Source organism: Rhagoletis zephyria, unplaced genomic scaffold (genome assembly GCF_001687245.7).
Source record: "Rhagoletis zephyria isolate East Lansing unplaced genomic scaffold, Rhagoletis_zephyria_1.1 Rzeph_scaffold_00491, whole genome shotgun sequence".
NCBI lineage: Eukaryota > Metazoa > Arthropoda > Insecta > Diptera > Tephritidae > Rhagoletis > Rhagoletis zephyria.
The window spans coordinates 188137-204735 of record NW_016157575.1 but is presented as its reverse complement, the minus strand read 5'-3'; the positions used below and the strand labels follow the sequence as shown (position 1 = coordinate 204735).

Below are 16599 nucleotides of genomic sequence, written 5' to 3'. Positions count from 1 at the left end.
ATCTGAACAAAATTTTGTCGACCCAGCTTTTCCATCAGGCACACTGTACGATGGCACGTACAAAAATGGCAAAGAAATCTTCAAAATCATAATCTCAAACTGAAATCGAATACATACTTCACGAATCCAAAATGTCCATTTTTTAGTCACAATCTTAATAAGCTAAGCGTAAAAAATTAGTTGAAATCAGTACCTAATAAAAAAAAAAAAAACTATATGTACCTATTTACATGCTGACAGTGGCTTCAGTTTATTAAATTTCGTCTGTTTTAATCAAGTATTTACTCATTTTAGCTAGTTTGTTAATTAAATCTAAACAACATCACCCCGCTACCCGAATCAATGCTTTTTCGTTTCCTTTTTACATTTCACTTTTGCATTGTGCATTTTGTTTTGGTCTGACTATTCTTCTGTACGTCACCTTTCACTCGTATACACGTTCAATTGTGCGTTGCTTTTGAAGCTTTGACATTTTCACGGTCAACCAGAAACCTGTTGGCGCAGACGCGCTCTTCATGAGCTTTCGCGGTCTAAATGTCGCGGCATAGTTGTAACCGAATTAAACCAGTAAGTGTGCATGCACACTAGGAATGTTAATCCCGGGATCCCGAAATTTTTAAGTTCCGAAAATCCCGGGATTCTCGGAAAATAATCCCGGGATTTTCGGGATTTGTAAATTGCACTGATGGCAATACTATAAACTCTTTTTCTTGACCAGTGTTGGCTATATTTCTTTTTTTTTTTGTATTTCATAATTAATATTTTTTTTATAAATGTCTTGCTCAATATACATATTTTACACACAGAAATCAATATATATGCGATACCATGGGCCAAATATAGTAAAACGGCGTTGTTAGTTTTTCACTCTGACGTCAGTAATTCAAAAATGGTTTAAAAAATTCAGTGAAATGTGCTTAGAGAAAAAGTATAGGTACCAAATTAAAGAGAAAATTCTGTAGAATTTAAACAGATTAAATTTTTTGGTGCATAAGGACGGTAAGTATTGAAAATGTCCTTTTAAAATTTTTTCTTTGAAATTTTGCATTATTTATGTTAAGGACTTATAAAAACTCGATAAAATCCTCGAATTTTGTCCTTCTAACTTTATCAGCTTAACAAATTACCTATTCGATCTTGTGAATCCACAAAATTGTATTTTTTTTTTATTTTAAAGAAATTTCTTCTTTCATTTGGTACCCATATTTTTATTCTACATTGCACTGAATTGTTACTGGCATCCCTAAATAGGCTAGGTAGGCTAGGACTACCAAAAATCCTCACGCCCATACAATTTGTATGAAGCATCCCACAAAAATGCGGCGCTAGTGCCGAGCAGAAGATGAAAAGAATGATAAAGAACAAAAAGGTGAAAGAAGAAACGAGAATAAAAACGAGAGGAAATGAGAAGACGTCAAAAATTAATCATCCACTGTAGGTCCGTAACTTAGTATTTTAGACAGAAGACTGACTTTTACGAATCACCTGGAGTATGTAAAAAGGCTTCAACTACTGTCGTGGCGCTACCTCGAATCATGGCCAATGCTAGATATCCAAGCAGCGCAGCACACCACTTTTGGCGGGATCGGTAGTAATTCTCCACGCCGCACAATGGCCCGAAATACAAAACACCTTCCACAAAAAACAAAAAAAAAATACCAAAAATCAGCGGTAAGTCCTAGGTAATTAAAATTTGCAGTTTGAATTGTATGGGCTACAAAACTCCATACTAAGAATGTATCTAAAAAATCAAATAAAAAGCCCAAAATTTTGATGGAACTTTGTCTGTTGTGTTGCTAAATTTTGTACAAAGCTAGGAATTTTCACTTACATGGTCTTCGTTTGAAAACGAGTTGCACTTTGGTACAGCTCAATGTTCAACTGAAAAATTTGTTTTATATATATGCGTNTTTGTGTATCCAAAAAAAAATTTATTTTTTTATTTATATATATATAAAGAAATTTCCTCTTTCATTTGGTACCCATATTTTCATTCTGCATTGCATTGCATTGTTACTGGCATCCCTAAATTCGCTCGTCAAGCGGCAAGGAACTACCAAAAATCCTCACGGCCATACAATTTGTATGAAGCATCCCACAATAATGCGGTGCTAGTGCCGAGCAGAAGACGGAAAGAAAGATAAAGGACAAAAAGGTGAAAAAGGAAACGAGAATAAAAACGAGAAGAAATGAGTAAACGTCAAAAATTAATCATCCAATATAGGTCCGGCTTAGTATTTTAGACAGAAGACTGACTTTTACGAATCACCTGGAGTATGTAAGAAGGCTTCAACTACTTTCGTTGCGCTATCTCTAATCATGGCCAATGCTAGAGATCCAAGCAGCGCAGCACACCACTTTTGGCGGGCACAATTACAAAACAAATACAAAACACCTTCCACAAAAAAAAATACCAAACATCAGCGGTAAGTCCTAGGTAATTAAAATTTGCAGTTTGAATTGAATGAGCTACAAAACTTCATACTCAGAATGTTTCTAAAAAATCTAATTAAAAAGCTCAAAATTTTGATGGAAATTTTTCGAATTTTGATAAATTTTGTACAAAGTTAGGAATTTTCACTTACTTGGCCTTCATTAGATAACGAGCGGCACTTCTAAAAAAAAATATGAACATTAAATAACACTGTGTAACAAATTTCAAAAAGTTGGAGTGATGGGAATCGGACCAACAGCATTTGATTAAGCTAGTCAAATAATGAAAAAGTACCAAAGGATTTGAAAAAATTCGTTACCATTTCTTTTTTATCTCAATTTGAAGTCGACGAAATAAGCTCCCAATGAGGACGTGTAATTTAAAAACACATTTTCCAAAGTTAACGGAGCGGGAAGGGGAAGGGATTTGGGGAGTTTTTGGTACAGCTCAATGTTCAACTGAAAAATTTGTTTTATATATATGCGTATATATATACGTTGGTATATTCTTATGTAGGTATGAAATTTGTGAGCGAAACAACATTAAATTCACCACTTCAAATCGATATAAAATGGAAATGGGAACCAACTGTTACAAATGCTTTGGTATTTATTCATATTTTGACCTCTTTTAATGAAGACAATTGTTCTCATTCCCATAAATTTTTGAGTGTTGCACTGTGTAATCGAAAGGGGAAAAGTCAACGAATGCTAAAATTTCTCTTCTCTATTTATAATTTCCACTGTATCTACCGCTTATATGTATTTTTCATATCAGTTAATTCTTTAAAAGAATTTGATTATTTTTTATGAATTCATTTAATTCAAGTAAGATTCGTTTCATTAAAAAAAAGAACTTAACAAAAAACTATAAAAACCTTTTCAAATCGTTGAGAAAAGATTGATAGACTGAAATATAGCGAGAGTACCATTTTGTCACAACACAAAGATCATAGAAAATAAGGATGCTGGCTAATAGCCCAGTTATGCATACTTGCACTGCTATACCNAACAACTCATTGTACTTGTTTATTTTTGAACCTTAAATTCACCACTTCAAATCGATATAAAATGGAAATGGGAACCAACTATTACAAATGCTTAGGTATTTATTCATATTTTGACCTCTTTTAATGAAGGCAATTGTTCTCATTCCCATAAATTTCTGAGTGTTGCACTGTGTAATCGAAAGGGGAAAAGTCAACGAATGCTAAAATTTCTCTTCACTATTTATAATTTCCGCTGTATCTACCGCTTATATGCATTTTTCATATCATTTAAATTTTTAAAAGAATTTGATTATTTTTTATGATTTCACTAAATTAAACTAACAACAAACTAATAACAAAAAACTATAAAAACCTTTTCAAATCGTTGAGAAAATATTGATAGACTGAAATATAGCGAGAGTACCATTTTGTCACAAAGATCATAGAATATAAGGATGCTGGCTAATAGCCCAGTTATGCATACTTGCACTGCTATACCATTTTTACGTAAAAATCAAAACCAAACAGAATTCTACATGTTAAGTGCAATGCGTTGGGTAACCGCTTACACGCAAAGCCCATTTAACAGATTGCTATGTGACAACCCTCAAGCAAAGCTCAGTATGCATAACTGGGCTATAAGTTTATGGCTCCCATATATTCTGTGTTCTTTGTGATTACGAAAGTGCTACCACGTTTGTACGAAAACTGGTTTTTGGGCCAGAGTTCAGGGAGACTCTTATTAAACTAATAAAGAAAACACTGAAAATCGGGATTTAATCGGTACAAATATGAAAAATCGAGCCACTTATACGTCCCGACTTTAAAAATATAGCCAGTGGCACAGTTTTCTCAAAACCGGTACGAATGTCTAAGGCACTGTGTGTAGAGCCATTGGTCTAGCACTGACTAAAAGTTTTTTAGAAATATGTTTCGAAATGTCACATGAAAAAAAGATATATTTTTTCTTTTCCTTCCTCGTACACACTGATGACTCAAATATCTTATGAAATGAGATGTTGAAATTGAATCAAATAATACCGGCATTTTTTCTGAAAACAATTTTATGAACGGAGGGAGTTTTCCGATAAAATCGCCTTCGAAATTCGTAATATTTTTATTTATTTAGTTGTCATCAAAGTTAAAAAAAAATAAGAAAACGAAAATTTTAATTTTTTCTACATTTTTTCTATCCAAATACACTTGAAAATTTAATTAGGAATTTTTTTGTTGAAGATATTACGGTTTTCTTATACATATATGTATATTCATTCGTTATATGGAAACAAATGCGACAAAAAAAAATCTCAAAAAAGTAACGGCAATTTTTAGCTATTTGCACTTTATTCTACTAGAATTCAATGGGCTACAAAACTACGTATTCAAAATCTTTTTAGGAAATCTAATTAAAAAGTTCGACATTTTTACGAAAGTTTATTGAAATATTGCAACGTTTGAAACTTGGATTTACACAGGTTTTGTTAAAAAATGAACTATATTTTTATTAAAAAAAAATAACTAAAATTAAATAACAAAAACATAAATTGTTAAAACTTGTCAATATGTGGTGCGGCTATAATTTGATCGACCACTGTATACGCAAGGACGCATTCGTAAAACAGGATTTTTAGTACGAATGTTCACACGCAAAAATTGAGGTTGAGCAGATTTATATACATTGATACTATGTGAGTATGTACATACATATATATTGTATATAAAATGTAGGTAAATATCTGTATTTACTTGCACGTAGTTATCTGCTTATCTGCTGACAAGTTTTACACATTTAATTTATTGATGGCTTCTCAGCATTTTAATTCTTTTTGCAAGTTAAGAAACAAGTTATGGTCACTAAAAAGACAGAACTTGACCTACATACATATGTATGTATATAGTATGTGAATATAAGTACTTGTATGTATGTATGAATTGTGCATACATTGGAGTGGTAAATAAAACAGATGATACATAGTTTAAAAATAAATATAATTACCGGGTGGTTTGAGTACTTGTAAATTTTGTGTAAATACTAACTAACTTTTACAAATTTTTATAAAACTGCCAATGCCTATTTGCACATACTTATGAACATACATAAAACAGAGTAACCAAAAACCACCTCTGGAAATTCTTTTATTGAGCTGAACTCAAATTTCTAAACAACACTACCGTGTGACTTCCGAAATGTACAAATCTGTAGGCTTAGCGGATATCAATAAAATAGTCTTCAGCACAAATCGGTGTAATCGCAAAATCAGATAGCGAAAAATAAGGAAATGCCAAAATACTAAGATTATTTAATTCCATTGAACTTGAATTTGCTTGATATATGTACATATGTATATGTGTATGTTTAAATTTTTATGTCGTTCTTATTATATTATAATACAAGCACAATATGTGCACCGCCCCCAGACTATGGTTTTTTTTTTTGAGTTAACAAATAACAAAATAAAAATTGCAAACACGTCAACAGCAACCAGTAAAATTTTGACATATTGCCAATATGCGTAAATAATCGTCATACATACATTATACATATGTATCTGATCAACACGGATTAACTGTGACGCTAATTGCCAGTTGACAGCTGGAATTTTACGACTATTACAGTTATAATGTTACCGGAATTTGATCTATTAAAGAAAGCGTTGATTATGCGTACATTAATAATTGCGTTGACCTCAGCTGCTTTTATTCAAACGCCTACACTGGAAAAAATATACAGTTAGTTAGGACTATCACCGTACGTCAGCTATGGGATTTGCACCACAGTCATCAGACCAAAGAACAAAGGGAATAACAGGAAAACAATAGAGGAGAGTGCAAAGATTCGCATGCCTGGGCATATCGGGGCTAGTGAATAGAGCACCTGAGGAAGGGGTTAACATGATATTTCATTTGCCACCGCTGGATATTTTCATCCATAGTATGGCCGCAAAGAGCGCTCTCAGGCGCAGAGAAGCCAATATGTGGAAGGCAACCAAGTTTGGGCATGCAGCAATACTGAATGAAATAAAACGGTGCCGGCTCAAAGGAATTAAAGTAGACATAGAAGCAAGGACCGATTGCATTATGCCTGTTTGTGGTTTCAACACGAAGATACCCAGTAGGTTCCCGACCAGATGGGATGCAGGACTTACAGTAGCAGAGAGTATATCTATCTACACTTACGGCTCAAATATGTAACAAGGAACCGGAGCCGGTGTCTTTTCGAAGGACCTGCAGATCAACCGATCCTTTCGTCTACTGAACGACTGCAGTGTCTTCGAAGCGAAGATCTACGCTATAGAGAGGGCGGCTAGTGTTTTACTTAGTAGTAGAGTTCCAGAAGACAAAGCCACTATTTTTGTCGAAAGTCAGGCAGCATTGAAGGCAATAGGATCTAAAATAGCGAATCGGGAATTGCATCGAAATTTCGCACCACGCTGGCATCACTGAATCGTATCGACGGCGCTCTATGCTGGGTCATTCGTAAACTTGCTTAGGCAGAAATGTATGTATATTAGCCACCTAATTTTCAACAAAAAACATACCAGCTGACGCTGGAGTCGAAATATTTGAAGAAATTGTATTTATATTTGCTAGGTTAAAAGAGTAAACAACAGAGAAGTGCTAAAAGAAATTGGTTTTGGCATACAATTGAAGGATTCTATCTCAGACCAACCAAGAGGTCTGGGCGAATGCATACACTCAATTTGATCCCTGGTAAGTATGGTGACACAACAGGTGTGGGTATTTTTTTGATTCGGGAGTTTGCTCAGAAACTAGCATTTTCAATGGCAAATAGACAAATGAAGAAATTTGTTTTTTTAAATATCTCGATCAGTTCCTACTAGGAATGTTAGNTAATTAATATTTGTTTATAAATGTCTAGCTCAATATACATATAACGACGCGCGATAGTAAATTTTAAACACAAAACCATGGGCCAAATGTAGCAAAATTGCGTTTTTAGTTTTTCACTCTGACGTTAGTAATTCAAACTGGTTTAAAAAATTTAGAGAAATGTGCTTAGAGAAGAAGTATGGGTATCAAATTAAGGACGAAATCGTGTAGAATTTAAACCGATTCAAGTTTTTGGTGCAGAAGGACTGGTAACTATTGAAAATGTCCTTTTAAAATTTTATCCTTGAAATTTCGCAATATTTGATAAAAAAAAAATATATGTTAATTACTTATATAAACTCGATAACATCCTCTAATTTCGTCTTTCTAACTTTATCCGCTTAAAAATTACCTACTCGTCCTTGTGAATCGAAAAAATTTTAATTTTTTTAAATTCTAAAGAAGTTTCCTATTGCATTTGGTACCCATATTTTTATTCTACATTGCATTGAATTTTCTAAATAATTTTTGGAATGAATCATATCTTTGAAATTACAAAGTCCTTTAAAATAAATCCTGACGTCAGAAAACTAAAAAACGGCACTTTAAATAAAAAAGCAGGTTTCAAACCCATTTATTTATTATTTATTTTATGGTAGTAGAGCTTCTCAAACAATATAGAAGCAATTTTTTCGATTTAAGTTGTTGAAAAGTAATGAATATCTAAATCCCGGGATCGCGGGGTTGTGATAACGACATCCCGGAATTCCCGGGATCGGAAAAGGCTGAAAAGTTAACATCCCTAGTTCTGACCCCACCATATTAAGAAGAACTGAAAGTGCGGGAATTGCCGAAAATAGCACCAGAGTTAATCATTACCGAAATATTTATGCTTTCGATAGGAACGCACATAGACCAAAAATATGGAATAAAAGTGGTTCACGGAAGCTTAGACTTTCAAAAACCGAGTGTAGGAGCTAATAGAACTTCTAATGCTGATTGAAATGAAAAGTATCTATATATACATTTTCCATCGCCACATTGCAGAGTAACTCTTCCTTGTTTGAAACATTTTTGTTCTAGATGAATCGGACGATGCTATCTTTGTAGACCTAAAAGACTTCTTCATCCGCATTTTTCTTGATTTAGATGAGACGATTTTAAAGTAAATTTTATAGACGTTTAGTTGAATTAAAAGTTGGCTGCACCGCAACTTCATTGGAAGCGATTAGTTGAAAGGCCGTTCGCACCAGGAGATTTTTGCTTTCAACTAAAAGTTGTCTGTAAAATCGCCTCATTTAAACACCGTATTATATATACGAAGGTGGAAACTGATAAAATGATATTTTATTGTTGTTATAAGGTCAAGAAGGCGATGAGAGTGTTGTTTAAGACGGTAAACACGTTGTTTACGATGGTGTGAATATTTGGTTTCCACATTGTTCAAATTTTGCGAAAGCATCGTCTTATTGTACTAATTGTGAAGCATATTCAGAGTCGACAGATATTCTGTTGAAAATTATGTCAAAACGCTGCAACTAACTTTAGTGTCTGACTACGAATGCGCCGCGTTGTTTTTTGGGCGATATCGTATAAATTGGTATCTTTTTCTTGAATACTACTTAATAAAGTTACAAGAACGATATTCGAGGATGTGGTCGTGTGTATATTAATTCTTAACGTATAATTTTTTCAGAACTAAATATTAAACATTTTTAGGGATATTCAAGGACAGAATTTTAAAAGGACATTTTCAATACCTATTCGTCCTTGCGCACCAAAAAATTTCATTAATCCGTCAATATTTTATTTAAATTACAATGTGGATGTGTACCTTGTGTACGTAAAACCAAATCATTAAAACAAACGAAAATACAAAAACCCAAAATGTACGAAAAGGGTCGCAGATTTAAAATTTTGAGTAGTTTTAAAAAATTGAAGATGTTTTAAGGCATAATGGTAGTTTTTCAGTTGTAGTTCATCTTGAAAATATCATTAAATCAAAAAACTGAGAATCAAAGAATCAAAGTTTTTTGCTGGGATGTACATATGTATGTATTGGTTGTAAGCCATGCAGAGTCAGCAAAAAATGCCGGAAATATTGCACGGAGGATGCGTCAGACTAGGCTGAGTATAAGGGTGGTAAAAAAAAATTAAATTTTAAGCTCTCACCCTCTAGGATTTTTCTAAATGGAAAAAGGCACCCGCGTTTTTTATAAAACTTCATGTATTTTATATGGGGAAAAAAGTTTTTTCGTATAAATGTTGTAGAAATCTTGAAAATAAATATTTTTCGATCGGAAAACTCAGTTGCTCTTCAGAAGACTTCCAATAATAATAACAAATTATTTACTTTACTATTTTTTATACTACCGATTTTTTATTGGTCCGCCGTTGCATTAAACTATTAAAAAATGGTTAAATAAACAATTGGGTATATTTGTTGGAAGTATCCTCAGGAAAAACAGTTTTCCGATCGAAAAGTATGGAATATACAATTTCTACGACGAAGTGTGTTTTCCCCATATAAAATGCACAGAAAACTTTATGGCTTTCAGGCAGTTCTAAATTAGTCTTGGGAAGTATCGAGTACTTTTGAGGGTCGAGTTCTTTGGTATCGAAACTTTTAAGGATCGGGTATTTTCCAGAGTACTGAGTACATTCTTTAAATATACATATATATTGGTAACATTTCAATACTTAGTGTAGAAATCTCACAAGCTGGCTGTATTTAATTCAAATTAATATATGAATCCCAAATTATGTCAAATGAATGCCTAACTGTACTGGCTACAAGTATTGTACTTGAAAATTATTGAAACTGCAAATTGAGTATAATCATTTCTGAATACCGTTAAATGTAAATAAAATTCAGTACTTTTTAAGTCTATTCGACACTTAATACTAAGTTATATTGTGAGTGAGTTCTTTGGAGTACTCAGTACCGATACTCTTAAAAATCGANAAATTCAGTACTTTTTAAGTCTATTCGACACTTAATACTAAGTTATATTGTGAGTGAGTTCTTTGGAGTACTCAGTACCGATACTCTTAAAAATCGAGTGCTGTCGATTCTTTTGAGAATCGAGTTCTGAGTACTTTTGGTATCGATACTGCCCAACACTATTCTAAATATAATTTCTTTTGAAACAAAAAACCCGGGTATTCTTTATTTCCATAAACAAAAATCCTAAGGGGTGAGAGCTTTACATTTAAAACTTTTTCCCCGCATGTATTTTTGGACCACCCTAGTTTTTGTTAAATGACACTTAAAAGCATATGCAAAACCCCAAATATCATAACGGAAATTTTTGTACATGCAGCCGTACACATACTTATCTGTGCTGTCATTTGTATGCCGTCTAGAGATGCCAATCCCGGGATCCCGGTGTTTTTGACGTCCCGGGATTTGCTTGCATTAATCCCGGGATCCAGAAAATTTTGAAATATCGAATTGATAGTAAGAATTTGTTTATGAATTTTGAAGTATGATTTTTGTAAAATGCCGCTTTGACTGCAATTAACAAAAAGCTTGAAGCTGTACTTTTAAATTGCAGTCTGAGCCTTTTTTGAAAAAGATTTCAATGAATTTACTCATAGCATCGCTAATGTAAACGAAACAGTAGGTTTTAAGGAAAAGTTAGATAATTTTTTAGATCAATCTACTCAAAACTTCCTCAAATCGAAAAACTTATAATTTGACCGACGTGCTGGTAAACGAAGTTCAAATATTTTGTAATGGAGGAGATAGGGGTCATTATCTTCAAATGGATTATGTCTACCTTTTGACAGTTCAGCCAACAGTGTTGATGCCGAAATATGTTTTTCATCAGTAGGTTTTGCATGTAAAAACTGCAGGTCAAGCTTAAAGACTCCGCTTTGAATGCTTTTCTGCTCTTACGAAAACATTTTAAGTGCAATAATAACAACACCGACTAAAAAGAGGGTGTATGTTTTTAACCAGACCCAACTACCAACATGTATTTCGACCCGCTGAATCCGATTCTGAGATCCGTTTGATTCGTACACCCTCAAAATTTCTAGTAAATTACGAAAAAAAATGACAAAAAATTCTCCATTCGCCATTTCTTTATAGAGTAGAATAAACATGTTTAGAGAAATTGTTTTTGTATATTTTTGTTTTATGTTTTTTTTTTTTTATTCGTCACTTTCAAAAGTACCTGGTATTTACATTATTATTTGTGATGTATACGTTCCTCAATCACATGGTTTTTTAAATACAATTAAAAAAATGTTTTACTTTAAAATTTGTCTGATTTAATAAATATCGCTAGCGTAGAGTGCAAAGTTGCTAAGTCCCAATTTAAAAATTGTACAGGAGAGGAAAAAACTTCGTATAGCCATTTTCTTCAAGTATTTCGCAAAACTTTGAATACAACATTTTGCCTGTTTAAAGCAAAGCAAAACTCCATACGAATCGGAGGGATTCGATATAATTAAAAAAATAAAATAAAAAATATTAAAAGATTTCGAACTTTTTTGGCCTTATCGAATTTTCGGAGCTTTTTTTAGCCTTAGCAAATTTTCCTTTCATTGAATGTAAACGAGAAAACATAAAACAAGGACCTTTACCCCTTTCGAAACGATGCAATTTTAATTTATCTAGCCTCTTATATCAAAATATGATTTTTCATTAAAAGTGAAGTTAGCATTTTTTCACTCTAAGCTAGCGATATATGAGTTTTACAATCAGTTTATCGTAAATTTTAAATAGTTTTATTTAATGGTATGTTTAAATGCTTTCAGATATTGAATTTTTACTCATATTCAGAAAATTTATGACTCAATTTGAATCCCGGGATTACCTAAAAAATATCCCGAAATCCCGAGATCCCAATTTTCCGGATTTTTTGGCATCCCTAATGCGGGCCCATCGAGGTTGTAGCATGCGTCTAGGCGCTATTAGTTAGTCGCCTAAATAGGCACTTTTTTGTACTTTTTATCCTCAATAGTTGGCAGCCCTGTTCAGAAGGTTCCTTCTTTTTTGTCGTTTTTTGGTTTCAGTTCCATTCGACAAACGGTTTTAGAGCCAAATAAGAAGAGCTTGGCCTAAGCCAGACATCAATTTACGAAATCTCCAAAATATAAATGGGAAGTAGTGGCTACTAAATATTTTTGTTTAAAAAAGATCCCTCCGCTCCTCTTGCGTGTTCGATAGTGATAGTGAAGATAGAGGGCTGAAATTTTACCACAATTATTTTTTGTGTGCCCAACACCGAAATTTTCATATGGGACCGAAAGAAAAAAAATATTCGTTTTATTTGACACAGTCTAATGTACATACAAAGGTGTGTATATATATACAGAGCTAAATCTGATCAGAATTGACTGACATATGTATGTACTAGGTATCAGAAAGTGACCTTCAATATAATTTCGATATGTATGGGAATGCCATCACATTTTCAGAACCATGCAATCGGAGCAGATAGAGGCATTTTTATGTACAAATACTTATGTATGTATACATATATGTAAGTAAGAGTACAAGTACTACATAGTAAATGTTGGTTCAAGGACACTCACCTGCTGACGCGATTGTGATGACGTTGCCTTATAAGTCTGTATGTATGTATGTGTTTAGCAGGAGTGGATACTTAGTAGGCTGATATGTTCGTATGTAGCTGTAGAGTTGATATGTAGAAGTAACAGGGTATGTAAATATGTAAGGATAACTTAAACTTTTTCACTGAAACTTATGCTTTTTCCCGAATTTGAGCTTGAAGACATTAAAAAGCTGAAACAAATACTCCAAATAAATAATATTCGTTGAGCGTTTTTATTGGCACATTTTATCGAAAAAATACACTAAATAACTGCATATCGTTTTTTTAATTCAATTATGAATATACATGTGTATATATTTTAAATGACTGTACACACTTAGACAAACTCTACATAGCCACGAATTTTCTTTAATTAAATTTTATTTTATAAAATGTGCACAAACACATACACAATAAATAGAACATGCGAGTAAATGCTGCAAGCACAAAAACGCAAGCGCCACATAATTGACGGCTTCCAAATGCCACCGTTAAATATCACGTCCGCTTCCGTGGTGCTTCTGCACACAACTGAGCCGAACTTGACAAACAGCAGCCATAGCTGGCGAGGATACAAAAGTTTAGAAGCGTGTAAAAAAGCTAAACGCTCTAACCGGCGGATGTTGTCAATAGCTGAGGCTGAGTGATAGCGGTTAAGGCCGCTTGCATTTTTTTTTTAGTAGGAAGACGTACATATTATATGTACGTATGTGTATGTGTTTAATAAAATATGGCTTTAAATAATTCACCAAATAATTGGGCTACACTCAGTTTGTACGCTCCTTCTTCCCCTTTTTTCCTTTCACTTCTGCTTATTGCATTTTGTTTTGCTCTCGCTATTCTTGTGTACACCTTTTACACGCATGTAAGTATATGTAATTGTGTGTGTGTGTCGTTTGAAGCTTTGGCATTTTCACGGCCAAAAATAAACCTATGCAGCCGCGCGCATCGTGAGCTTTTCGTTGGCCAAATGCCATGTGTATACGAAAATGTGGTATAAGTAGTTAAATCAGTGCGGTTTTACAAAGTTTTGTGAATGAAAAGCTTTGCCTTACGGAAAATACACTGAAAGAATAAGGTACTATCTACGTAGAATAAATTAGGAGATACATATGTATGTACATATAAGGTTTGCGACAAAATAAATAAGAAGATCACCTCAATAGTAGCACAACATTTAAATGTTATGTACATTTTTTAAGGTGCAACAGAAGCAAGCGGCACCGCGACCTAGAAGATCTTTTGTATTCTATGTTGGTTCCTAACCCTGACGGACCAAGATGTTATTAGCCTCGCTTATAAAAACTAAAAGTTTCTTTGTAGATGAATTCCTAACCTTAAAGGTATCGACTGTGGAAGAACTGAAGTATTGCAGCCTTAGTCTAACCAATGCTGGATAATCACATATACATATGTAATGTGTCAGACGTCTCCTGATATGCAAGGCAAAAGCGCCAATCCGCCTCTATGGAAAGACCAATCCAGTGCATGTGAGAGCGCAAGTGATTACGGCCACTTAGCAATTTGATGTTGGCTCTGCTCATGAGATTTGTATCTTTTTTCGCAAAAGGATAACCAAAAATGTTGGCCTATCTAAGGCTGCCTACCCTCCCCAGTACCTCCTGCGTCCTGAGTTTACCTACGCTTCGATTATAAGCGCCGAGGAGGAGGAGGACCAAAGGAGTCCTCGAAACGGTTTCGGCCCCACAAGTACAGACGATGAGCCTTCCCTTGCCAATTCATCGGCTGCCTCATTACCTACGATCCCGCAGTGTTCTGGTACCCAGCACAGTAATACCATGTTCCTTGCGGCCAAAAGTTGGATAGTGTCAAAAAATTCCTTGTCGAGCCTCGAGCTTGGCTATCAGAAAAGATAACTAGAAACGCGCCTTTTAAAGCCTTATCAAGGTTCAGTTTGGCAGAAATAGAGATTTCTAGCACCTCGGCCTGAAATACAGGTACCCATCGCAATAGAAAGTTTGTGGCAGGTCCGAAGATACCCGCTCCTGCTCTGCCCTCCATATCTGTTCCATATGTTGTACCAGTGTACATACCTGGGATATAGTTCAGGTAGGCCATAGACCAGACATCTCGATCTGGTATTTTTACTTGATATTTCCTTCCAAAGCAGATTTCATTGGCATATTGTCGGAGGACTCGCAGATTCCTAGACCTGGTATTTTGCTCAAAATACTTTTATGTTGTGTTGTTTTTAAGCGCACAGTCAGAATTTTGCATTTGCAAATTCCTTGAAGCTGCTGCTGCTTGAACAAAAATTTAGAGAGGAGTCCAACCCAGGTGAGACTCTAAGGCCACGGTTGAGCACGTTCTCATTGCTCTTGTCACCGACAATAGAGCCATTTTGGAGTTTGTTCACAAGTTAAACGGCAGTTTTTTTGCAACGCCACCAGACTGTGGAGGCACATATTACAATCGGACGGACTCTAAATTGATATAGCCATTAATTTGGGATTAAGACCCTATGTTCGACCGAAAAGTCTTCGACAGGCCCACATGGCTCGGGTAGCTTTGCTAAGCGTTTTGTCTAGACCACTTTCACTCATATTAATACTGTCCACTACAGCGGCAGCGACATCCCTGGAAATATAAGGAGAAAGAGGAGTGTGATTAATATTTTCTACGAACAGGAGGGCAGTTGGAGGATTACCTCCCACCCGGTCATATATTGACCTACCTGACCGACTGAGTCCTGTTACTTAGCCTTTAGTATACCACGGTTCTTGGAGTAGGCCAATAGCGAAGCTCCGTTCGCTGGCTAATCTGTATAAGGCAGCCGATGGCTCTCTGGCATGATGAAGATTAGCCTGAAGCACATGTATGGTGCCCATTGCATACGTTGAAGCGATTTTGGACGAGGACCGTGGTCTGTCGCAGGCACTGCCTACACAGTTTCTGCCGAGGCATCTGTTGGCTTCCCCGACTCCGTCTCAACACTCTGCGGCTTCTTTTTAGGCGAAGTGTTCGGTAGATGTAGTTTTATGTGGCCGGATCTGTAGGCTATCTGAATACTCACCGAAGTGAATTTCGTCATTGATTCATTGTCAATGAGCAGTACTAAATGTACAAAGTGACACTTGCCAGCCCGGGCAATATCTTCCAGCTAGCGATCGAGATTTGATTCTGAGCAGTGATTGTTCAGAAATTTCTCATTGCTGAGCTGGAGGGAAATATCACTAGATTAACGTCCAGATCAAATTCAGCCTTGATAACTGGAACTTATTTTGTTCCCATGGTTCTACTGGATAGGGAATAGAACGCCGATCCCACGGTAAGTCTAGTTGAAACGGGAGGGCGGCCGGTATCCAGAGTTCGCATATTAGCGACCAGGCTCTTCCCTGGCCAAGCATCCATCGGCATGCGCTGTTCCACCTTGGACTTCCAAAGGCAGACAGACACTCCTCCGTGAAGCCATCGAAGACTTTCGGCCAATAGGCCTTACGTCTTTCTTTTTCCAGGTTCGGGAAGTTGATTTATTTATATATACATGTGTAAATAAATTGTAAAGCTTTATACATGTCTACTGGGAGGTCGTTAGACACAGCTTTGCATAGTTTGTTTAGCACCATTGAAAAAGCACTGAAATTCAAGGAATTCGCAGATATCGCGGGTGACTTCAGTAACGTTCTGCCAGAGACGGGCCCTAGTGCCCTAACCTGCCTGGGCTAGACCACACTCTGTTAGAAATTTTTCGTCGCCGTTGCCTTTTATGCAGTAGAACTACATATGTGTATGTATGTATATTCAGAGATGGGGGAGAC

At 35.2% G+C, this 16599-nt stretch overlaps 1 protein-coding gene across 1 annotated transcript in view; it reads right to left on the bottom strand.

Annotated features, from left to right (window-relative positions):
* The window catches only part of LOC108359928 (acidic phospholipase A2 PA4), a 50439-nt gene extending 37107 nt beyond the window's left edge, over window positions 1-13332 (bottom strand). Inside the window, 2 exon segments of the mRNA XM_017612005.1 lie at window positions 12801-13011; window positions 13231-13332. The gene's annotated coding sequence lies outside the window, so the exon portion shown is untranslated.
* Between the last annotated feature and the right edge of the window lie 3267 nt (window positions 13333-16599).